Here is a 24,935-nt window from a genome sequence, read left to right as displayed (position 1 = left end):
CTCATGCCAGTTAGAATGGTGACCATTAAAAAATCTGGAGACAACAGATACCAGAGAGCATGTGGAGAAATAGGAACACTTTTACAGTGTTGCTAGAAGTACAAATTAGTTGAACCATTGTGGAAGGCAGTGTGGCACTTGCTCAAGGGCCTGGAAATTGTAATTCCATTTGACCCACCAATCCCATTACTGGGTATATACCCAAAGGATTATAAATCATTCTATTATAAAGAAACATGCACACGTATGTTCACAGTGGCAGTGTTTACAATGGGAAAGAACTGAAAACAGCCCAAATTTCCAGAGATGATAAACTGGACAAGGAAAATGTGACACACATACACCACGGAATATTATGCAGCCACAAAAAACGATGAGTTTGTGTCCTTTGTAGGGACATGAATCAATCTGGAAACCATCATTCTCAGCAAACTGACAGAAGAACAGAAAATCCAACACTGCATGTTCTCACTCATAGGCAGGTGATGAATAATGAGAACACATGGACACAGGGAGGGGAGCATCACACACTGGGGTCTTTTTGGGGGTGGCCAACAGGGGGACACCAGGGGTTGGGGAGGTCAGGGAGGGATTACCTGAAGAGAAATGCCAGATGTATGTGACTGGATGGAGGCAGGAAACCACATTGCCATGTGTGTATCTATGCAACAATTCTGCATGATCTGCATGTGTACCCTATAACCTGAAGTACAGATTTTTAAAAAAGAATAAACTGATGTGATAGAGCTGAAAAGCACACTACATGAATTTTATAATGCAGCCACATGGTAATTGTGTGTGATTGCATTATAAAAATTTTTGGAATGTGTGTGGGCACCCAAGGGTGCCCTGTAAGCAGGTATGGCCAGGCTGGGGTCCTGGGAGAGGCAAGCAGACTAAGGAGTGCTGAGGTCAGACCAGCACCATCTCATGTGCAAGACCACCTAGTAGAATAGATCAAGCAAATGTAAGAGTCTCAGAGCTTGAAAACTGGCTTTCTGAAAGAAAAGAGGCAAGAATGGGGGAAAAGAATGAAAAGGAATGAACAAAACCTTTGAGAAATAAAGGATTATGTAAAAAGGTGAAATATATGCCATATTAATGTACCTGAAAGAGATGACAAAAATGTAACCAAATTGGAAAACATATTTCAGAATATCATTCATCAGAATTTCCCCAACTTAGCCAGACAGAACAACATTGAATTCAGGAAATCCAGAGAATCTCATATATGCCACAAGAAGAACACCTCTAAGACATATAATCATCAGGTTCTCCGAGGTCAAAATGAAATAAAAATTGTCAAAGGCAGCTAGGGAGAAAGACAAAGTCACCTACAAAAGGAATCCCTTCAGACAAACAGTGAACCACTCAGCTGAAATCCCACAAGCCAGAAGAGATATTCAACTACTTAAAGAAAAAAATTTCAACCTGGAACTTCAAGTCCAGCAAAACTAAGTTTCATAAGTGAAGGAGAAGTAAGATCATTTTCAGTCAAGCAAATGCTGAGGGAATTCATTACCAGCAGATCTACCTTACAAGAGCTCCTGAAAGTAGAATTTAATATGGAAAGAAAAGATCATCACCAGCCACTACAAAAATGCACTGAATTACACAGACCAGTGATGCTAAAAAACCAACCACGTATGCAAGTCTGTGAAGTTATCAATTAGGAGCGTGATGACAGGATCAAATCCTTACATATCATTGCTAACTTTAAATGTAAATGGGCTAAATGCTCCAATTGAAAGACAAAGGGCAGCAAGATAGATAAAGAGCCAAGACTCATTTGAGTATGCTGTCTTTAAGAGACCCATCTCACATGAACTCCCACACATAGGCTCAAAATGAATGGAGAAAAATCCTTCAAGTAAATGGGAAACAGAAAAAAGCAGGTGTTGCAATCCTGGTTTCTGACAAAACAGGCAATACGAATACAGATAAAAAGAGAAGCACATGGGCCCGGCGCGGTGGCTCAAGCCTGTAATTCCAGCACTTCGGGAGGCCGAGGCGGGTGGATCATGAGGTCAAGAGTACAAGCCAATCCTGGCCAACATGGTGAAACCGCATCTCTACTAAAAAAAATAATAATAATAAAAAAAAATTAACTGAGCGTGGTGACATGAGACTGTAGTCCCAGCTACCTAGGAGGCTGAGGCAGGAGAATTGCTTGAACCCAGGACACAGAGGTTGCAGTGAGTTGAGATTGCACCACTGCACTCCAGTCTGGTGCCTGGCAACAGAGCGAGACTCTACCTCAGAAGAAAAAAGAAAAAAAAAAGAGAAGGACATTACCAATGTGGCCCTGACCTTTAATAAATGTCATTATTGCTTGATACCAACCTGGGCTATCCTTATTGTTCAAACCAATAGGATAGATGATTTGCTGAGGTTTGGGAGCTTCTGCCCTCCGGAGCGTCCCAGATCTCCCAAAATTTGGTTCAGAGCTAAGGCTGATTTTGCTTTACAGCTCCTTTTATGAAGTTTTTCTCATTTCTGGTAAGGAAGACAAGTTGTTCTGCTTCCATGATGGTGGAGAGCAGGCACTTCGTTTCTTGAGTTTCAGCTTGCTTCTGGCAGGAAATGTGGGTGTGAATTTTTTCCTACTTCTAAGATGGTAGAGAACAGTCATCAGCCTGAGCCTTATTTCCAAGTAAGTGGCTAAATTAGAGATTTGTCTTAAAATTTTTCCTTAATGACTAAAAGTTAAGATTACCAACCACTTAGTTTTAATTTCTCCTTAACATTATGATACTCAGTAATCATATTTATTGTACATTTTTTTTATTTTCTTCACTTTTTTATTTATGTTTGGGATTTTGTTGTTATTTCACTTTTCTTTAATCAATTATGACTATATCTTTCTGACTTGGTCAAATCCAAGGGAATATTCAAATTTTAGGAAGCAAGTCATCTGAATTGGCTAAAACTCTTGTAGCTGCCAAGTACGTATTTTCTAATTCGCAGAAATTTCTTCTTTTTTTTTAACCTAGTTAAAAAAATTTTCTGTCACATTAGGCCATCTTTTACCAGCCAAGGCCAGACGGAAGGAGCACTGGTGACCTTCCAATCCTAAGATTCTGCCCTGTTCCCTACAGCAACCTGAGTTTGGTTCCTAAGTCTAGTTCTTTCTGGTTTGGTATTTGTTACTTTTAAAATATCAGCAGTTTTTCCCAGCTATGATGTCGTAGTAAGAGATTCAAAAGGATTTCCTTTAAGAGCTTCATAATTAAAAGCAGATTGGGGACAAGAGATCCAAGATGGCTGATCACTAGCAGCTCGGGATTGTAGCTCCCAGTGAAAGTGCAAAGAACAAGAGGACACCACACCGTCACATGAATTCTTGTTGCTCACGCACCAGGAGATTCCCAGTGGAGGAGCCCCATGGGTCGCTATCGCGACTCTTGTGACCGGCGAGGCGGTTTTGCCGGTGCCTCAGAGCGTCAGTTCTTGGTGCAGAGTCAGAAAAGCACCATCAATCTTAACACTGCTGATTTAGTCAGCGCAGTGGGTTGCTCAGATTTTGGCATTGAGAATCAGTAAGTTGGCCATCCACTCAGAAACCCAATTACAAAGATGGTAAATACAAAGACCACAGATGGATAAATTTATATCGAAGGGAAGAAAACAGCCAAAAAAGGCTGAGAATACCCAAGATCAGAACACCTCTCCCTCAGGAGGGGATCCCAGTTCCTCATCAGCAACGGAACAAGGCTTGATGGAGAACGAGTGTGTTCCAATTACAGAAGCAGGCTTCAAAATGTGGATAATGAGAAACTTCTGTGAATTAAAAGAACTTGTTCTAACTCAATCTAAAGAAACAAAGAACTTTAAAAAAAGGTTTGACGAAATCTTAACAAGAATACACAATTTAGAGAGGAATATAAGTGAATTGATGGAGCCGAAAAACACAATATGAGATCTACGTGAAGTATGCACAAGTTTTAACAGCCGAATTGATCAAGCAGAAGAAAGGATATCAGAGGTCGAAGACCAACTCAATGAAATAAAACAAGAAGACAAGATTAGAGTAAAAAGGATAAAGTCGAATGAGCAAAGTCTTCAAGAATTATGAGACTATGTGAAAAGACCTAATCTACGTCTGATAGGTGTACCTGAATGTGACGAAGAGAATGAATCCAAGCTGGAAAATATGCTTCAGGATATTATTCAGGAAAATTTTTCCAACCTAGTAAGGCAGGATAATATTCAACTCCAGGTAATACAGAGAACACCACAAAGATATTCCTCAAGAAGAGCAACTCCAAGGCACATAGTCATCAGATTCACCAGGGTTGAAATGAAGGAGAAAATACTAAGGGCAGCCAGAGAGAAAGGTCAGGTTACCCACAAAGGGAAGCCTATCAGACTTACAGCAGATCTCTTAGCAGAAACCCTATAAGCCGGAAGAGAGTGGGGACCAATATTCAACATCCTTAAAGAAAAGAACTTTCAACCAAGAATTTCACATCCAGCCAACCTAAGCTTCATAAGTGAAGGAAAAATAAAGTTTTTTCTGAATAAACAAGGCACTCAGAGATTTCATCACCACTAGACCTGCTTTACAAGAGCTTCTGAAAGAACCACTACACATAGAAAGGAACAAACAGTATCAGCCTTTCTAAAAAATACTAAAAAGAGCATCAATAAAATGAAGAATTTACATCAACTAATGGGCAAAATAGCCAGCTAATATTAAATGACAGTATTAAACTCACATATGTCATTATTAATTCTAAATTTAAATCGACTAAATCCCCCAATCCAAAGACAGACAGCCAATTTGAATAGAAAACTAAAACCCATCAGTATGCTGCATCCAGACCCATCTCACATTCAAGGATACACAAAGACTCAAAACAAGGGATGGAGAAAGATTTACCAACCAGAGAGCAAAAATAAATAAATAAAAAGCAGAAGTTAAAATTTTTGCCTCTGACAAAATAGTCGTTAAAGCAACAAAGATCAAAAGAAGCAAAGAAGGACATTATACAATGATAAAAGGATCAATGCAACAACAAGAAGAGCTAAAGATCCTAAATATATACGCACCCAATACAGGAATACCCAGACATACAAGACTAATAAAGAGACTTAGACTCACACACAATAATAGTGGGAGACTTCAACATTATTATTAGACACATCAATGAGACAGAAAATTAACAACGATATCCAGGACTTGAACTCAGATCTGGAACACGTAAGCATAATTAACATTTATAGAACTCTTCACTTTAAATACACAAAATATACACTGTTATCAGTACCACATCATATCAACTTACAAGTTTAAACGAAATGTTGGTTGGCTCCTTGTTTGTTATTCTGTTCCCTCATTTTCTTTTATGTCTCCATTATAGGACAATTGTAGGCATACCCATATTTAGATTGCATTCTAGCCTGGGCAATAAAGCAATACCCCCATCCTCTCTCCCTCTTCCTCTTTCTCTTTCTTCCTCTTCTTTATGCTTTTTCTAAAAAAAAAAAAAAAAAATTACACAAAGTAGCTGGGCGCGGTGGCTCAAGCCTTTAACCCCAGCACTTTGGGAGGCCGAGGCGGGTGGATCACGAGGAAAAAAAAAAAAAAAAAAAAGCAGATTTCTTATTCTTATTATTATTATGCTTTAAATTCTGTGGTACATGTGCATGTTTGTTACATAGGTATACACATACCGTGGGGGCTTCTTGCACCCATCAACCCATGATCTACCTTAGGTATTTCTCCTAATGCTATTCCTCCACTAGGCCCAACCGCAACAGGCCCCGGTGTGTGATATTTTCCTCCCTGTGTCTATGTACTCTCACTGTTCAACTCCCACTTATGAGTGAGAACATGTGGTGTTTTGTTTTCTGTTCTTGTGTCAGTTTGCTGAGAATGATGGTTTCTAGCTTCATCCATGTCCCTGAGAAGGACACAAACTCATCCTTTTTCATGACTCTATAATATTTCATGGTGTATATGTGCCACATTTTCTTTATCCAGTTTATTATTGATGGACATTTGGGTTGGTTCCAAGTTTTTGCTGTTGTGAACAGTGCCACAGTAAACATACATGTGCATATGTCTTTGTGGTAGAATGATTTATAATCCTGTGGTTATATACCCAGTAATGGGATTGCTGGGTCCAATGGCATTTCTATTTCTAGATTGTTGAGGAATCACCACACTGTCTTCCACAATGGTTGAACTAATTTACACTCCCACCAACAGTGTAAATGAGTTCCTATATCTCTACATCCTCTCCAGCATCTGCTGTTTTCTGACGTTTAAAATTATTGTTTTTTTGAAATGACAAGTGATGATGAACTTTTCATTATATGTTTGTTGGCTTCATAAATGTCTTCTTTAGAGGAGTGTCTGTTTATATTCTTTGCCTACTTTTTGATGGACTTGGTTTTTTTCTGGTAAACTTAAGTTCTTTATAGATTCTGCATATTAGTCCTTTGTCAGATGGATAGATTGCAAAAATTTTCTCCCACTCTGTGGGTTGCCCATTCACTTCGATGATAGTTGTGTTTTGTTTCATTTTAGTTTTCTGTGAAGAAGCTTTTTAGTTTATTTAGATCTCATTTGTCAATTTTGACATTTGTTGCCATTGCTTTTGGTGTTTTAGTCATGAAGTCTTTGCCTATGCCTATGTTCTGAATGGTATTGCCTAGGTTTTTTTCTAGGGTTTTTATCATTTTAGGTCTTCTCTTTTAGTCTTTTATCCATCTTGTGTTAATTTTTGTATAAGGTGTAATTAAGGGGTCCAGTTTCAGTTTTCTGCATATGGCTACCCAGTTTTCCCAACACCTTTTATTAAATAGGTAATCCATTCCCGATTGTTTTTTTTGGTCTAGTTTGTCAAAGTTCAGATGGTTGTAGATGTGTGGCATTATTTTTGAGGGTTCTGTCCCATTCCATTGCTCTATATATCTGTGTTGGTTCCAGTACCATGCTGTTTTGGTTACTGTAGTTTGGTAGTATAGTTTGAAGTCAGGTAGCATGATGTCTCCAGTGATGTCCTGTTTGCTTTGCTATGCGGGCTCTTTTTTCATCCCATATGAAATTAAAGGCAGTTTTTGGCAATTCTGTAAAGAAAGTCACTGGTAGCTTGATGGGAATAGCATTGAATCTATGAATTAGTTTGAACCAAGGGGCTATTTTTATAATGCTGATTTTTTTGTATCCATTAGCATGGATTTTTAAAATGTGTTTGTGACCTCTCTTATTTCTTTGAGCAATGGTTTGTAGTTCTCCTTTAAGAAGAAATTTGAGTATGGACCCAGGAAGGACAAGGCAGCGGTCTTGGTTCTCTGTGAGTCCATGCTTAACGTTGAACTTATATCCCTTTAAATACCAGCTGTTTCTCCAATTTAAGTTCATAGTAGTTGTAACTGATGGGTTGCCATAGGTTGTAGCTTGACTTATACCATGGAATTCATTCAAATTGCATATATAAACAGTTTCAGTATTGGCTGATTTAAAATGACAGTCTGACAAAATGTTTTCTTGGTATTCAATTAAGTTTTCTTCTACTTGGGTAGGAGTTTTAAAAACAAGTAAGTCTTTTCATTAAAATTCCAGGAAATCTTACACAGTCCTTAAACTATTTGGGATTATTTGACAAATGATGTAATTCTAAAGTTTCCAGAAATCAGTATTCAAGAGCTCTTTTCATGGTCTTTCCATTATTTCAGGAACCTTCTAAAAGACACCATATTCTAGGACATTTTGTGCTTGTGAAGTTTTCAGAAACTGCATCAGTATTAAGCAGTTAAATGTGGAAATGATGTTAAATAGTTATAGTTACATGATTGACAAGAAAATTTGTTCATTTCTGTGGTCTACAGTTTATCATGGAAACAATATAATTGATAGCATATATTTTGACGTATTACAATTTTAGGAATTTCATACCATTTTCAAACGTATATGAACATTGATTACAATATAATCTGAAAAAGGTAAAATATTTCTTATTTTGACAGTGCTCCTTATGTAAAAATATGTCAAGTAATTCCATATATTTCTCTTTTCGATTTTTCAGTGCCCTCTTTTGCATTCCAAATTAAGAAGTCAAAAAGACTTAATTTTGAAGATAAAATTGGATTTGGGGAAGTGTATCAAATATATTAATATTGATATAAATATACTAAAGGCCTAAAACATTTGATATAAAATGGAATGCCAGGTCACAGTAAGTCATTTATTTAACCAAAATGGTAACTCAAAAAATGTTTAAAGGCAAAAGCCTTTACTCATTGATAGAAGACTCAGTTTTTCAAGCAATGTGCGTCTTTCCCTTCTTTTTCCTGTAATTTGTTTGAGGAGAGACAGAAATATTTTTTATTCTTTAATATTATGTTAAAATCATATTCAAGAAAGAAAGCCAAATTTCTCTCTTGCATTAGTGTACTGTTAATGTCAACTCAAATTTTTAATAAAACCTTAAAGATGAATTCATCCAGTCTTCATCAGTTTGACTATAAGTTGAAATTCTTATAAGCTTTTGATAACCTTTTACAAATTTGTATTAAACAAAATTAGTGCTCTAAGAAAACCCTGTTGTGTTTTTATTCCAATGTTCAATTTATGGAAAAACTGAACAATACTCCTTTAAATTTAGCCAGTGTGTTCACACGGTGTTTCTTTTACAAGATGACTAGTTCACAAACCTTCCACAACTTGCTCAAACCTTTAGCTTCATTCTATTTAAGTCAAAACAATTTTTAACCTTCTGAATGAAGCAAAAATTTACATTCTAATGCCTTATAATGTTTTACTGAAAGCACATTTCATTTTTTCCACAAAGCTTCCATGTAAAAGTTTTTCATTAGTTTCAATTACATGTTACTATGTTAGCTCTTAGCATTTTTTTTTTTTTTTTTTTTTGTGAAACACCTGGCAGGTAAGTGATTTTAATTTTGTACTAAGTATGAAGCCTAGGACACCAGACACAAGTGCATGTAAAGTCTGACTTTTTCAAGCATAGCCAGGGAGCACGGCTAACTCCACATGTTCCCAGACCTTACCTAGAATCTAGTGACTCCAAAGCAGGTAAGTTGAGCAAATTTTAAAAGTCGAAAAAAGCAGTGTATTACTTTAAAGCATTTTACAAACCTAATATCTGACCTGCCTAATTTAGAGCTAATGTCTTTATTTTACCAATAAACTTTAAACCTGTCTTTATTTCTCAAATATTACTAAAGTCATGCGAAGTAAAAGTTACTAGAGTTCTTATTCTTCTGAAAGAATTAATTTGATTTAAACATTTATTATTTTAAAGCCAATTAAAGTCCTTTTTTATTTATAAACATCACCCACAACACAGAAAAATACACAGAATAGATCCAGTAGTCGTAAGATTTTTCATTTGCCAGTTTTTGGTTTTCTTTTTTCCTTTTTTTTTCTTACATTGAACTGATGATATTCATATACATAGATTGCCATCAAATGTTTCAATTTAACAGGAGATTATAGAACACATTTTAACAGTATTCTAATTTGAAGAAAATATATATTTAGGTAAGGATTCATAGCATTTATCTTTTATATAACTTTTAATTTAGCATTTGTGTACTGTAACATTTCTATATATAATATTTTATGTATGTTACTCATATTTGTAAAGATTACACATATCTCAGAGGTGAAGACTGTAAATATTAAATGTATTCATTCTCCTATCTTCTGAAGCACTTAAGTCAGAGGAACTAAATTATTCATTCTAATTTGACAACTCACTATCTTGTAACATATTATAATGCTTAGAAGAGCTCAGTAAAACAAATCTCTAGTTACCTTGAAATTGTTTGTTTTTAATACTTCATTAGGAAATAAATTCCAGTTCAAATTTTTTAAATTATGCCCCTTGTTCTTCCATGTCTTTCCAACATAGGATTAGAAAGACTTTCTTTATAAGACGAGACTCAGGGAATTAGTACCCAATGTTGAAATTGGCTCTCAGGAAAGCTTCCAGAGAGGAAGTCTTCTAGTTGGGGACTGATAATCCTCATTTTTATTACTGTACACTGTTACTTCCCTGAAAGTAAGGGAGAATCCTTGGGGATTGTGATCTATCTCTCTTCACTTTTCCTGATTTCCCTTCCCATGGTCAGGAATTTTTATTTATTTATTTATTTATTTATTTATTTATTTTGTAATTAAGTTCTGAAGTGCATGTGCAGATCTTGCAGGATTGATGCATAGGTAAACACATGTCATGGTGGTTTGCTGCCTGCATCCCCCCATCACCTACATGAGGCACTTCTCCCAATGTTCTTGTGCTGTGTTTTTCAGCTCCGTGAAGTCATTTATGTTCTTCTCTAAGCTGATTATTCTAGTTAGCATTTCATCTAACCTTTTTTCAAGGTTTTTAGCTTCTTTGCATTAGGTTAGAACATGTTCCTTTATCTCAGAGAAGTTTGTTATTACACATCTTCTGAAGCCTGCTTCTGTCAATTCATCAAATTCATTCTCCATCCAGTTTTGTTCCCTTGCTGGTTAGGAGTTGTGATCCCTTGGAGGAGGAGAGTCATTCTGGTCTGTGGCGATTTCATTTTTTGTGTGTTTTTTTCTTCCATACTTTGTGGATTTTTCTACATTTGGTCTTTGAAGTTTGTGACTTTTGGATGGGATCTCTGAGTGGACATGCCTTCTGTTGATGTTGAAGCTACTTCTTTCTCTTTTTTTTTTTTTTTTCAGTTTTTCTTCCAACAGGCCTCTCTGCTATAGAACTACTGGTGGTCCACTGGAGAGTGTGTTTGCCTGGGAATCCCCTGTGGTGCTGCAGAACAGCAAAGATTGCTGCCTGTTCTTTCCTCTTGTAGCTTCATCCCAGAAGGGTACCCACCAGATATCAGCCAGAGCTCTCCTGTATGAGGTATCTTTTTGGATATATGGGGGTCAGTGAGTCACTTGAGGAGTCAGTCTCTCCCTTATCTGAGCTCAAGTGTTGGGCTGGGAGCTTCATTGCTCCGTTGAAAGCTGCTGGGCAGGGACGTTTACGTCTGCTGCAGCAGAACTCACAGTTACCCCTTTCCCAGGTGCTCTGTTCCTGGAAGGTGATGTTTTATTTGTCAGTCTCTGATGTGCTGCTGCCTTTTTGTGTCAGAGGTGTCCTGCTCAGCAAGGAGGGAGCCTAGTCGCAATCTGCCTGTAGAGGCACTGCTGAGCTGCTGTGGGCTCAGTCCAGATGCTGTGTAAACTTTGCTTTTGTTTACACAGGTAAGGTTAGAACTGCCTCGGCATCGGCGGATGCCCTTTCCCCCACTGAGCTCCATCATCCCGGGTTGAGCTCAAATTGTTCTGCTGACTGCAAAACTGTCATGCCAGTGGGCTTCAGTTGGCTGGTCTTTGTTGTGGGACACCTGCCACTCAAGGTCACTTGGCTCCCTGCCTTCAGCTCCCCTTTTTTCTGGGGAGTGGGAGGCTCTGCCTTGCAGGCGTTCCAGGTGCCAGCCAAAACGGCCACTGAGATTTGTGCTGAAAACTCATGTCACTGGCTGAAGTGGCCTCTCAGATTCGTGCTGGTCAGCCACAGCGCTTGTTGGCCCAGCTAAAATCTCCTGGTGTGGGATATAAAGACCATGGGAGAAGTGCAGTATCTGAACTGAAGTGCAGGAGTGGCTTTAGAAGTTCCCCAATGGCCTCTGTTGGGTAGGAGGGACATCCTCCAGCCAGTTGCACTTCCCAGGTGAGTCAGTGCTCCACCCTGCCTCAGTTTGCCCCCCTTAGGCTATGCCCACTGTGCAAGCAGTTCCATTGAGGTGAACCTGGTACCTCGGTTGGAAATGTCGAGGTCACTTGCCTTCTGCATTGTTCTCACTGGGAACTGTGCTCCAGAGCAGTTCCTATTCTGCCATCTTGGCAGAAGTATGGAAGCTTCTAAAGAAGCTTTAAGTGCTAGTAAATATAGATTAAATGAATGAATGATAGATAAGCAAAAGAATTCAAGAAAGAAGGCAGAAGGAAAAAGGAAGAAGAGACAGAAGAAAATGGAGGAGACCAGTGTGGGGGGGGGAGGAGAAGAGAGAGAACTAATGGCTGTCATAATTTTATTTTAAAAACATTATCTACAATAATCAATATCACCCAATAGAAAAGTGTTATTTAAGGGGAACACTCAACCCATCAGCAATGAAAAGCAGCTAGTTCACTGAAATTGATATTCCATATCATCATCTAAGTCAAATATATTTTATTAATAATATTTGATTGATGAGAGAAGTAGCTTTTCTGTTTCTATTTTGGAGAGATAATCAAAACAAATGCCAGTGTTTACTATCCTTTCAAGCCATGTCCTCATATGTTTTAATTTTACTGGGATAAGGGAAAAATGACTGTGGATAGTGACATTCCTCATTACTGTGACAACAGTCTCTCAAAGATCTCACAGCACAATAATATAGTTTTACAGACCCATTTATCAAATACTTTCACCCGAAATTGAGAAAATATTTAAGGAGAATGAAACCAACTGGTGATTCTATTCTCATCATTTTTTAAGAATTTTTTTTAAATTTTACTTTAAGTGCATAGTATATCTGGCATTTCTCCCCAAGTTATCCTTCCGCACCCTCCACTCCCTGGCCACCCTCCACTGTCCCTCTCCTAACCCCCACAACTACCCCCAGTGTGTGACGCTTTTCTCCCTGAGTTCACGTGTTCTCATTGTTCCACACCCACCTATGAGTGAGAACATGTGGTGTTTGGCTTTCTGTTCTTGTGTCAGTTTCCTGAGAATGATGGTTTCCAGATTCATCCAAGTTCCTGTGAAGGACACGAACTCATCGTTTTTTATGGCTGCTTACTATTCCATGGTGTATATGTACCACATTTTCTTTGTCCAGTCTATCATTGATGGGCATTTGGGTTGGTTCCAGGTCTTTGCTATTGTACACAGAACTGCAATGAACATATGTGTGCATGTGTCTTTATAGTAGAACAATTTATAGTTCTTTAGGTATATACCCAATAATGGGATTGCTGGGTAAAATGGAATTTCTATTTCTAGAAATAGAAATCGCCAGACTGCCTTCAACAATGGTTGAACTAATTTACACTCCCCCAACTGTGTAAGAGTGTTCCTATTTGTCCACATTCTCTCCAGTATCTGTTGTCTCTAGATTTTATTGATGATCGTCATTCTAAATGGCATGAGATGATATCTCAATGTAGTTTTAGTTTGCATTTCTGAAATGACCACTGATGATGAGCATTTTTTCATGTTTCTTGGCCTCATACATGTCTTCTTTTGAAAAGTGTCTGCTCATATCCTTTTCCCACCTTTACATGGGGTTGTTTGTTTTTTTTCTTGTACATCTATTTTAGTTCCTTGTAGATTCTGGATATTAGCCCTTTGTCAGATGGGTAGACCACAAACATTTTTTCCCATTCTCTTGGTTGCTGATTCACTCTAATGGTGATCCTTTTGCTGTACAGAAGCTGTGGAGGTTAATTAGATCACATTTGTCTATCTTGGCTTTTATTGCTATTGCTTTTGGTGTTTTAGTTAGGAAGTCCATGCCTATGCCTATGTCCTGTATGGTTTTGCCTACATTTTCTTCTAGAGTTTTTATGGTGTTAGGTTTTATGTTTAAATATTTGATCCATCTGGAGTTAATTTCAGTGTAAGGTGACAGGTAGGGGTCCAGTTTCTGCTTTCAGCATATTGCTAGCGAGTTTTCCGGACACACTTTATGAAACATGGAGTCCTTTCCTCATTGGTTGTTTTGCCAGGTTTGTCAAAGATCAGATGGTTGTAGATGTGTGGTGTTTTTTCTGGGGTCTCTATTTTGTTCCATTGGTCTATGTCTCTGTTTTGGTACCAGTACCATGCTGTTTTGATACCAGTACCATGCTGTTTTGATTACTATAGCCTTGTAGTATAGTTTGAAGTCTGGCAATGTGATGTCCCTGGCTTTGTTCTTTCTGCTTAGAATTGTCTTGGCTATGTGGGATCTCTTGTGATTCTATATGAAGTAGAAAGTGTTTTTTTTTTCAGTTCTGTGAAGAAGTTCATTGGTAGCTTGATGGGGATAGCATGGAATCTATAATTACTTTGGGCAGTATGGCCATTTTCATGATACTGATTCTTCCTAACCCTGAGCATGGAATATTTCTCCATCTGTTTGTGTCCTCTGTTATTTTGTTGAGCAGTGGTTTGTAGGTCTCCTTGAAGAGGTCCTTTACATCATTTTTTAGTTGTATTCCTTGGTATTTTATTCTCTTTGTAGCAGTTGTGAATGGGAGTTTACTCATGATTTGGCTCTCTGTTTGTCTGTTGGTATATAGGAATGCCTGTGACTTCTACACAATTATTTTGTATCCTGAGACTTTGCTGAAGTTGCTTATCAGTTTCAGAAGATTTTGGACTGAGACGATGGTCTTCTAAATATACAATCATGTCATCTGCAAATAGAGACACTATGACTTCCTTATTTCATAATCGATTACCCTGTATTTCTATTTCTTGGCTGATTGCTCTGGCTAGAATATCCAATAATATGTTGAATAGGAGTGGTGAGAGAGGGCATCCTTGTCCAGTGCCTGATTTCAAAGGAATTCTTCCAGCTTTTGCCCGTTCAGTATGATATTGAACTGAACAAGCTGTACGCTTGTCATACATAGCTTTTATCATTTTATGCTAAATTCCGCCAGTACCTAGTTTATTGAGAGTTTTTACCATGAAGCGCTGTTGAATTTCATCAAAGACCTTCTCTGCATCTATTGAGATAATCATGTGGTTTTGGACTTTGGTTCCTTTATGTGATGGACTACATTTATGGATTTGCATATGTTCAACCAGGCTTGCATTCCTGGGGTGAAGCCTACTTGTTCGTGACAGATAAGCTTCTAGATGTGCTGTTGCAGTCAGTTTGCCAGTATTTTATTGAAGATTTTTTCATCGATATTCATCATGGAGATTGGGCTGAAGTTTTCTTTTTTAGTTGAGTCTCTGCCCGGTTTTGGTATCAGGATGATGTTGGTCTCACAAAATGAGTTAGGGAGGATTCTCTCTCTTCGTATGGATTGATAGTTTCAGAAGGAATGAAACCAGCTTCTTTTTGTATTTCTGGTAGAATTCATCTGTGAACCCTCTGGACCTGGACTTTGTTTGGTTGGTAGGCTATTGATTCCTGCCTCTACTTCAGCCCTTGTTATTGATCTACTCAGGGTTTCAACTTCCTCCTGGTTTCGTCTTGGTAGAGTACAAATGTCGAGGAATTTATTCATTTCATCCAGGTTTACTGGTTTATATGCATAAAGTTATTTGTAGTAATCTCTGATTGTAGTTTGTATTTCTGTGGAGTCAGTGATGATATCCCCTTTATCGTTTTCTATTGCATCTATTTCATTCTTCTCCCTTTTCTTTTTTATTAATCTGGCTAGGGCTCTGTCTATTTTGTTGATCTCCTCAAAAAATCTGCTCCTGGACTTATTGATTTTATGAAGGGCTTTTTGTGTCTCTGTCTCCTTCAGTTCTGTTCTGATCTTAGTTAATTCTTGTCTTCTGCTAGCTTTTGAGATTTTTTTGACCTTTCTCTTCTAGCTCTTTTAATTTTTACAATAGAGTGTCAATTTTAGATCTTTCCTTGCTTCTCTAGTTGGCATTTATTACTATAAATTGCCTTCTCGACACTGCTTTAAAAGTGTCCCGGAGATTCTGGCACGTTGTGTCTTTGTTCTCATTTGTTTCAAAGAACATCTTTATTTCTGCCTTCATTTCATTGTTTATCCAGTCGACATTCAGGAGCCAGTTGTTCTATTTTCATGAAGTTCTGCAGTTCTGAGTTAGTTTCTTAATTCTGAGTTCTAATTTGATTGCATATGGTCTGAGAGACGGTTATGATTTCATTTGTTTTGCATTTACTTAGTAGTGATTTATTTTAAATTATGTGGTCAGTTTTAGAGTAGGTGCTGTGTGGTGCTGATCAGAATGTATATTCTATGGATTTGGGTTGGATATTTCTGTAGATGTCTATTAGGTCTGCTTGGTCCAGATCTGAGTTCATGTCCTGGACCTCCTTCTTAATTTTCTGTCTCAATGATATGTCTAACAGTGACAATGGAGTGTTAAAGTATCCCATTATTATTATGTGGGAGTCTAAGTCTCTTTGTAAGTCATTAAGGACTTGCATTATGTTCCTCGGTGCTACCCTGGTGCTCCTGTATTGAGTGCATAAATATTTAGGATCGTTAGCTCTTCTTGTTGCATTGATCCTTTTACTTTTATGTAATGCCCTTCTTTGTGTCTTTTGATCTTTGTTGTTTTAAAGTCCATTTTATCAGAGACTAGGATTGCAGCTCCTGCTTTTTATTTGCTCTCAATTTGCTTGACACGTCTTTCTGCATCCCTTTATTTTTAGCCTACATGTGTCCTTGCACAAGTGATGGGTTTCCTGAATACAGCACACTGATGGGTTTTGACATTTTATGCAATCAGATGGTCTATGTCTTTTAATTGGGTCATTTAGTCCACTTACATTTAAGGATAATTTTGTTATGTGTGAAATGGATACTGCCATTTTGACGCTATCAGGCTGTTTTGTCCTTTAGTTGACACATTGTCTTCATTGTGTCGATGGTCTTTACCATTTGGTCCATTTTTGGAGTGGCTGTTACTGATTGTTCCTTTCCTTGATTAGTGCTCCTTTCAGGAGCTCTCGTAAGGCAGGCCTGGTGGTGAGAAAATCTCTCAGTAATTGCTTGTCCATAAAGGATTTTCTTTCTCCTTCGAATGTGAAGCTTAATTTGGTTGGATATTAAATTCTAGGTTGACAGTTCTTTTCTCTAAGGATGTTGAATATTGGCCCCCACTCTCTTCTGGCTTGTAGGTTTTGTGTGGAGAGATCCACTGTGAGTCTGGTGGGCTTCCCTTTGAGGGTAACCCGACTTTCTCTTTTGCTGCCCTCAGCATTTTTTCCTTCATTTCGACCCTGGTGAATCTGACGATTATGTGTCTTGGGGTTGCTCTTCTTGAGGTATATCTTTGTGGTGTTCTCCATACTTCCTGGACTTGAATAGTGGCCTGCCTTGCTGGGTTGGGGAAGTTCTCCTGGATAATATCCTGAAGAGTGTTTTCCAGCTTGCATTCATTCTTTCTGTACACTGAGGTGTGCCTATCAAGTGTAGATTGGGTCTTTTCACATAATCTCTTATTTCTTGGAGGCTTTGTTCATTTCTTTTCACTCTTTCCTCTCTATTCTTGCCTTCTTATTTTACTTCATTGCATTGATTTTCAATCTCTGATACTTTTTCTTCTGCTTGGTCAGTTCTGCCTTTGAAACTTGTGTATGCTTCATGAAGTAGTTGTGGTGTGTTTTTCAGCTCCATCAAGTCGTTTCTATTCTTCTCTAATCTATTTATTCTAATCAGTATATCATCTAACCTTTTTTCTAGGTTCTTAGTTTCTTTACATTGGGTTAACACGTGTTCTTTTAGCTCTGAGAAGTTTGTTATTACCCACCTTCTGAAGCCGATTTCTGTCAATTCATCAGATTCATTCTCCATCTATCTTTGATCCTTAGCTGGTGAGGAGTTATGATCCCTTGGATGAGAAGAAGTCTTCTGGTTTTTGGTGTTTTCTTCCTTTTTGCGCTGGTTTCTTCCCATCTTAGTGGCTTTATCTACCTGTGGTCTTTGTACTTGGTGACTTTCAGGTGGGGTCTCTAAATGGATGCCCTTTTTATTGATGTTGAAGCTATTTCTTTCCACTTAGTTTTCCTACTAACAGTCAGGCCCCTCTGCTGCAGGATCACTGGAGGTGCTGTCAAGATCCCACTCACCTGCAGATCACCCATGGGGCTGCAGAACAGCAAGGGTTGCTGCCAGTTTCTGCCTCCGCTATCCTCATACCAGAATGATATCCACCAGATGTTGGCCTGAGCTTTCCTTTATGAGGTGTCTTTTTGTGTATATGGGGCTCAGAGAATTGCTTGAGGAGACATTCTGTCCCTTATAAGAGCTCAAGTGCTGTTCTGGGAGTTCCGTTGTTTTGTACAGAGCTGCTGAGCTGGTACCTTTAACTCTGCTGCAGCTGAACTCATAACCTGCTGTTTTCCCAGGTACTCTGTCCTAGGAAGGTCAGCCTTATTTATAAGTTCCTGCCATGCTGCTGCCTTTTTTCTTAGATGCCCTGCCTGGCACAAAGTAGTCTGCATTGGTAGTGGCAGACTGCCTTGGTATTGGGGGATGCCCTTCCCCCCACGAAGTTGGGCCATCCCAGTTCCAGCTGCGCTTTTTGTGAAACTCTTAATCCAGAGTGTTTCAGATTTCTTGTCTCGTGGGTGTGGTACCCATCAAGCCAGATCACATCACCTGGTTTCCTGTCTCAGCCCCCTCCCTTTCAGTTGAATGGACAGCTCTGTCTCCCAGGCATTCCAGGCACCAGTTGAAATGGCCACCCAAACTTTTGTGAGTTTCTTTGTCCTGATGCATCCCTGACTGAAACTGCTGAAATGAAAACTCATGGCACTTTTATGCTCAGGAATCTCCTTGTCTGTTGGCAGTGAAAACTTCTTTGGAAATGTATTGAGCACTCACTCTCTGCACTGTTCTTGCTGGTAACTACATTCCGAAGATGTTCCTATTCAGGCATCTTGGATCTTCCTTAATCTTATGATTTCTAAGAAAAACTCTATAAGTCGTATCTTATTTATTATTAATATTTTGAATTAAAGGTTTCTTTTGTATTATGTGTTTACACCACAGACGTAACGGTGATTTTCTGGAGGATCACTAGAACTAGCAGTAGACAACATAGGGAAAATTCTTCACAATATACTATATACATCTGTGTGTATTACACACATGTACAGGTAAATACACACACACACATATATATACACACCTATATACATACACACACACACAAACACACACACACACACACACGTTTATTTTGAAACAGAGTCTGACACAGTCTGTCACCCAGGTTGGAGTGCAATGGCATGATCTCAGCTCACAGCAACCTCCACCTACTGGTTCACATAATTCTCCTACCTAAACCTTTTGAGTAGCTGGGATTACAGGTGCACACCACCATTCCTGGTTAATTTTTTTATTTTTAGTAGAGACGAAGTTTCCCTATGCTGGCCACACTGGTCTCGAACTTCTGACCTCGTGATCCATGCACCTCAGCAGCTAGGATTATAGGTGTGAGCCACTGCGCCCAGCCACATGTAGAAGTGCAGTACTACATAGAACACTGAACATTACATGCTGCTGGGATTACAGGTGTGAGCCACAGTATCCAGCTGCATATATTTTTTTATTTCTCTTTTTAAGAATCCTGATCTTAAATGAGTTCACAGTTGGATGTAGAAGTGCAATGCTTAGATGCAGATGTGTACATATAGGATACAAAACTTAGATTTAAGTTATGAATAAATGTAATTCTTATAACTGACTATAACAGTATTAGAAAAGTCATATATTGATAAAACCTTCTTCAGAAAAAGGAACTTGAAAACTTAGAGGAACTGCTTCTGTCCAAAATATATGCATAGCTAAGGCTCTTACAATGGTGTGGTTTATAGGATAGATATCAGAGTGTAAATCCAATTTTTAAAACGTAGTCAAATGTATTAATCTTATATTTTATGCCTATGATTATTTTGTTATTCAGAGAAAGGCTTTTCCAATTCCAAAATTCTTTAAAATCCTCTAGTGATTTATTTTTTGTGGTGTTTAAATCAATATTGAAACTTTCTGGAATTTACACTCTATTAGGTTTGAAGTTTTGTTCAACTTCTTTTCAGTTACATATTCACCATGGGAATTCTTTCATTATACAAATATACATCTTATGCTTTAAATTCAGAGGAAATTATGATATGTTATTCTATTGTGTGCTAACTAAAATGTTGCTTTGTTGACTTTGAATTCCATTAGCCATAAGAAAGAAAAAGATCTCTTGCATGAAAATAGCATGTTCTGGGAAAAAATTGCCATGCTTAGACTGGAACTAGACAAAATTCAACAGCAGAACCTGCTAAGGGAAAAAAATTTTTTTTGGAGGACATTGAAAGTGTGAAAGAAAAGAATGCTAATATTCAAAAGGCTATAAAATTGGATAAGGATGAATGAACAAAGACAGTATTTAAAGACAGTGGACAGCTTAGCATTTTGACAACGAAGAATAAAATGGTCAGTTCTGAATTGGAAAATGTGAGACACAGCTAGGAAACGCTGGAAATGGAAATTCAGTCATGTCCTTGTAGACTGGCTACTGCTCTACATGAATGTGACCAAAGCCAGATAGCAGAAAGAGACTTCTTTCCAGAGAACAAAACCTCAACAGGTTTATTTACAGGAGACAATGAATTCTCATACATCTAAACTGAAAGAGAACAGCAAGATTCTTTCTGAACAACTGTAATGCTTATTGTAAAAATTAACAGCCTAAAAATTCAGCTCCATCACACAAGGTAAACTGTGAAAGAAAAGACAAGACAGGCTGCCATCTTTCCTGTTGGAGGAACTTAATTATTCCAGCCTGTGGGCATTGGAGAGTACAAACCGACCAGGGGCAGAAGAGTTCCCACAGCACAGCACAGCTGCTTTACCAAATCATGGCCAGACTGCTTCTGTTAGCAGGCCCCTGATCCTGTTCCTTCTTACTGAACAGGACCTCCCACCTGGGGCTTACAGCTACCCTCACAGGTGTTCCCTGGCCTATGGAGATATGAAACATTCCTTAGACAGAGCTCCCACAGAGAAAGGCAGGCCACCATCTTTGTTATTTGGATGACTAGGTTCTGGCCTTAGGGCTTTGTAGAACCCAAGCTGACCAGGGGTGTAAGTGGTAGCTCAGCACAGCAGAGCCACCTTGCAAAAACATGGCCAGACCCTTGTTTAAGTCAATGCCCAACCACATTTTTAGTCACTGGGTACAGCTTTTCAACCAGGGTCTCTGGCTGCCTTCACTGCTGTTCTCTGGCTGACAGATGTTTCAGGCCTCCTTGAATCAGAGCTTCCAGAGAGAGGACCAGACTGTAATCTTTGTTGCTTGGGCAACTCAGCCATTTCAACCTTGGGACTTCAGAGTGTCTGAGGCAACCAGGGGCTGAAGTGAACCCCCAGCACAGCACAACTGCTCTACAGAAACATGGCCAGACTTTTTTAAAAGCAAGTCTCTGATCTTGTTCCTCCTGACTAGACAAGACTTCTGAAATTGTTTCCAGCCACCTCTCCTAGTTGTGTCCAGATTGGCAACAGGATTGTACCTCAGTGGTACAGAGGTCCCAGAGGAAGAAGCAGGCTATTATCTTTGTCTTTTTGCAGGCTTCGCTAGTGATACCTTGAGTCGCTGGAAGATATGAGGCAATTAGGTACTGGAGTGGACCCCCAGTATACCACAGCAGCCTTATGGGAAAGTGGCTGAACCGTTACGTGGGTGCTGGCTTCCATATCTCCTCAATGAGCAGGTCCTCCTGGCTTGGGTCTTTATCCAGGACACCACTGAAGCCAACAAACCAGTAGCAACTTGGCAATTTCTTGGACAGAGCTTCACAGATCGACTGAAATCCTCTCTGCCACTGCCTCTGCAGTGGATCTGCCCTTGTTACCTTCAGAATATCAAGAAAGCAAAGACCCTAAATGCCATATTGATAACTCTAACAAGCTGCAGTTGACCCAAGGAACAAGGCAGTCCATCTCTTGTGGATACCACATACCCCCCACTGCTTATCACTGGACAGGGAACTCTGGCTTGGGCCCATAGAACAGACCCTCTATCCTGGGATGATTACACTAAGTGATGGCTAACTCACATCTCTCTGGGGTAGAGCCCGCAGGAGACAAGCAAAGTGATGGAGCAGGAAGCCAGCTGATGTGAAGCCCAGAGGGCAGGCACAGCTATCTCTCTAGGCTCAACTGGGTCTTATGAGACACTTTATCCCAGCGCTTTAGGACTGTGGAGGTCTGATCAGCCACATCTCATGTGAAGATTGCCCAGCAGAGATCACGTATGTGATTTTCCCTCTTAATAAAAGGAGACTTGTTTAAAAAAGAAGTCTGGCCACGTTTTTGTAGAGCAGCTGTGCTGTGCTGGGGCCTCACTTTTCAGAGAGTTATCTGAGGCGTGATATCTACTGGGCATTCTTGCACATGAGATGAAGCTGGTCTGACCTCAGCACTCCTTAGTCTGCTTGCCTCTCCCAGGGCCCCAGCCTGGCCACGCCTGCCTACAGGGCACTCTCAGCTGCCCACACCTTTGTTTCTGTGCCAGTGGACCAGGCCTGAGCAGTGAAGAGATGCAGCAAAGTGGACTCTTCAGGCACGCACCCGCCTCTACACTGCCTCTCCATACTGAAGCTCTTTATACAAAAACGTCCTACGTCACTTTGCTGGTGTGTGTTTACATGAGTGGATTTTGCTGCACTTGCCCTACTAGCACATGGGAATGTAGCACACACTTCAACCCACACCAACTCCCATTGAAGAAAGAGCCATGGTAGGCAGAGGAACAATATCACAACCTCTGCCAACACCTTCTCCTTGTGCTAATTCTGTGCACGAAAAGGGAATGCTAATATACGTTGAGTGGTCGTTGCTGCTTAGGGGGTCACAGAGACGGCACCCAGACATGCACAGGCCAGCACCCCGGCCTGAACCAACACTACCTCCAATGCAACAGCACACACAGAAGGGGTATTCTGGCCGCCACCAAGCTGTCTTGCCTCCACCACTACCACCACTGGGCAAATGCCAACAGGGAAGCAGGCAGTTTTGCATCTGCTAACACTCTGCCACAGCTGCCCCACTTTGCTGCCTTCAGTGCAGTATACTCCAAACTTTGAGGAGCCAGAGAACAAAGTTGAGACCCAATATAAGTTTCCCAGAGTTATAGCACACAGCCCAGGAATTGAGAGGTGAATTTTGACCCCCTAAAATCCTCCAAAACCAAAGGCAGCTGCCTGATTCTACTTTAAACCACAATCAAACCCTCAAGATCATCAAATATGATAAAAGAAAAATATCCTGTGCAAAGGTCAGCAACCTCAAAGGTTGAAGGTGAATAAGCTCATAAAGATGAGGAAAAATCAGTGCAAGAACACTGAAACTCAAGAAGTCAGCATGCCTTCTTTCCTCCAGATGATTACATCAACTGTTCAGCCTGTTCAAGTTTTCAGAACTGGCCAGAGGCTGACATGTCTGCAATGATACAAGTAGAATTCAGAATGTGGGTAGAAACAAAGTTCACTAAGTGAAAGAAGTATGTCATCATCCAATGCAAGGAGGCCAAAAATCATTGTAAAACATCGCAGGAGCTAACAGGCAATATATCCAGTATAAACAACATTACTGGTGCTCACTTTGGCAGCACATATATTAAAATTGGAATGATTCAGAGAAGATTAGCATGGCCCCTGCACAAGGAGGACCTAAAAATTCATGAAGCATTCCATATTTGTAGAAAGAATCAATATCTTGAAAATGGCCATACTACCCAAAGTAATTTATAGATTCAATGCTGTCCCCGGCAAGCTACCAATGATCTTATTCACAGAACTGGAGGAACCCATCTTAAACTTCATATGGAAGCAAAAGAGAGTGTGGATATCCAAGACAATGCTAAGCACAAAGAACAAAGCCAGAGGCATCATGCTACTCGATTTCAAACTATAATACAAAGCTACAGGAATCAAAACAGCATGGTACTGGTACTAAAACAGAGAAATAGAGTAATGGAACAGAACAGAGGTCCTGGTGGCAATGCCACACATATACAACCATCTCACCTTTGATAAACCAGACAAAGACAAGCAATGGGAAAAGGATTTCTTGTTTAATAATTGTTGTTGGGAAAACAGGCTACCAGTGTCCAGAAAGCAGAAACTGGACCTCTTCCTGATACCTTACAGTAGAATTACCTCCAGATGGATTAAAGATCTAGACATAAGACCTAATGCCATAAAAAAGTCTAGAAAAAAAATAGGCAAAGCCATTCAGGACATAGGTGTAGGCAAGTACTTCATGACTAAAACACCAAAAGCATTGGCAACAAAAAGGAAAATAGACAAATGGGACCTTATTAAACTCCAGAGCTTATGTACAGCAAAAGAAACCATCGTTAGAGTGAGCCAGCAACCAGCAGAATGAGAAACAATTTTTGCAATCTACCCATCTGACAAATGGCTGATATCCATAATCTACAAAGAAATAAAACAGATTTACAAGGAAAAAAACAAGCAAACCCGTTCAAAAGTGGACAAAGGATATGAACAGACACTTTTGAAAAGAAGATATATATGAGGCCAATAAACATGTGAAAAAATACTCATCATCACTGGTTATTAGAGAAATCAAAACCACATTGAGATATCACCTCATGCCAGTTAGAATGGTGACCATTAAAAAATCTGGAGACAACAGATACCAGAGAGCATGTGGAGAAATAGGAACACTTTTACACTGTTGCTAGGAGTACAAACTAGTTGAACCATTGTGGAAGGCAGTGTGGCACTTGCTCAAGGGCCTGGAAATTGTAATTCCATTTGACCCACCAATCCCATTACTGGGTATATACCCAAAGGATTATAAATCATTCTATTATAAAGAAACATGCACACGTATGTTCACAGTGGCACTGTTTACAATGGCAAAGACCTGAAAATAAACCAAATGTCCAGAGACGATAGACTGGACAAGGAAAATGTGACACACATACACCATGGACTATTATGCAGCCACAAAAAACGATGAGTTTATGTCCTTTGTAGGGACATGAATCAATCTGGAAACCATCATTCTCAGCAAAGTGACAGAAGAAAGAAAATCCAACACTGCATGTTCTCACTCATAGGCAGGTGATGAATAATGATAACAAATGGACACAGGGAGGGGTGCATCACACACTGGGGTCTTTTTGGGGGTGGCCAACAGGGGGACACCAGGGGTTGGGGAGGTCAGGGAGGGATTACCTGAAGAGAAATGCCAG

General features: G+C 39.4%; 1 non-coding gene across 1 annotated transcript; it reads left to right on the top strand.

The window, feature by feature from the left end:
- Nucleotides 1-23,302: 23,302 nt before the first annotated feature.
- Nucleotides 23,303-23,409, top strand: LOC141582102 (U6 spliceosomal RNA). The gene has a single exon (XR_012514933.1). It is a non-coding gene; the product is annotated as a U6 spliceosomal RNA (small nuclear RNA).
- The last annotated feature ends 1,526 nt before the right edge of the window (nucleotides 23,410-24,935 follow it).

This window comes from Saimiri boliviensis, chromosome 18 (genome assembly GCF_048565385.1).
Source record: "Saimiri boliviensis isolate mSaiBol1 chromosome 18, mSaiBol1.pri, whole genome shotgun sequence".
NCBI lineage: Eukaryota > Metazoa > Chordata > Mammalia > Primates > Cebidae > Saimiri > Saimiri boliviensis.
This window is presented reverse-complemented; position numbering and strand designations above follow the sequence as displayed.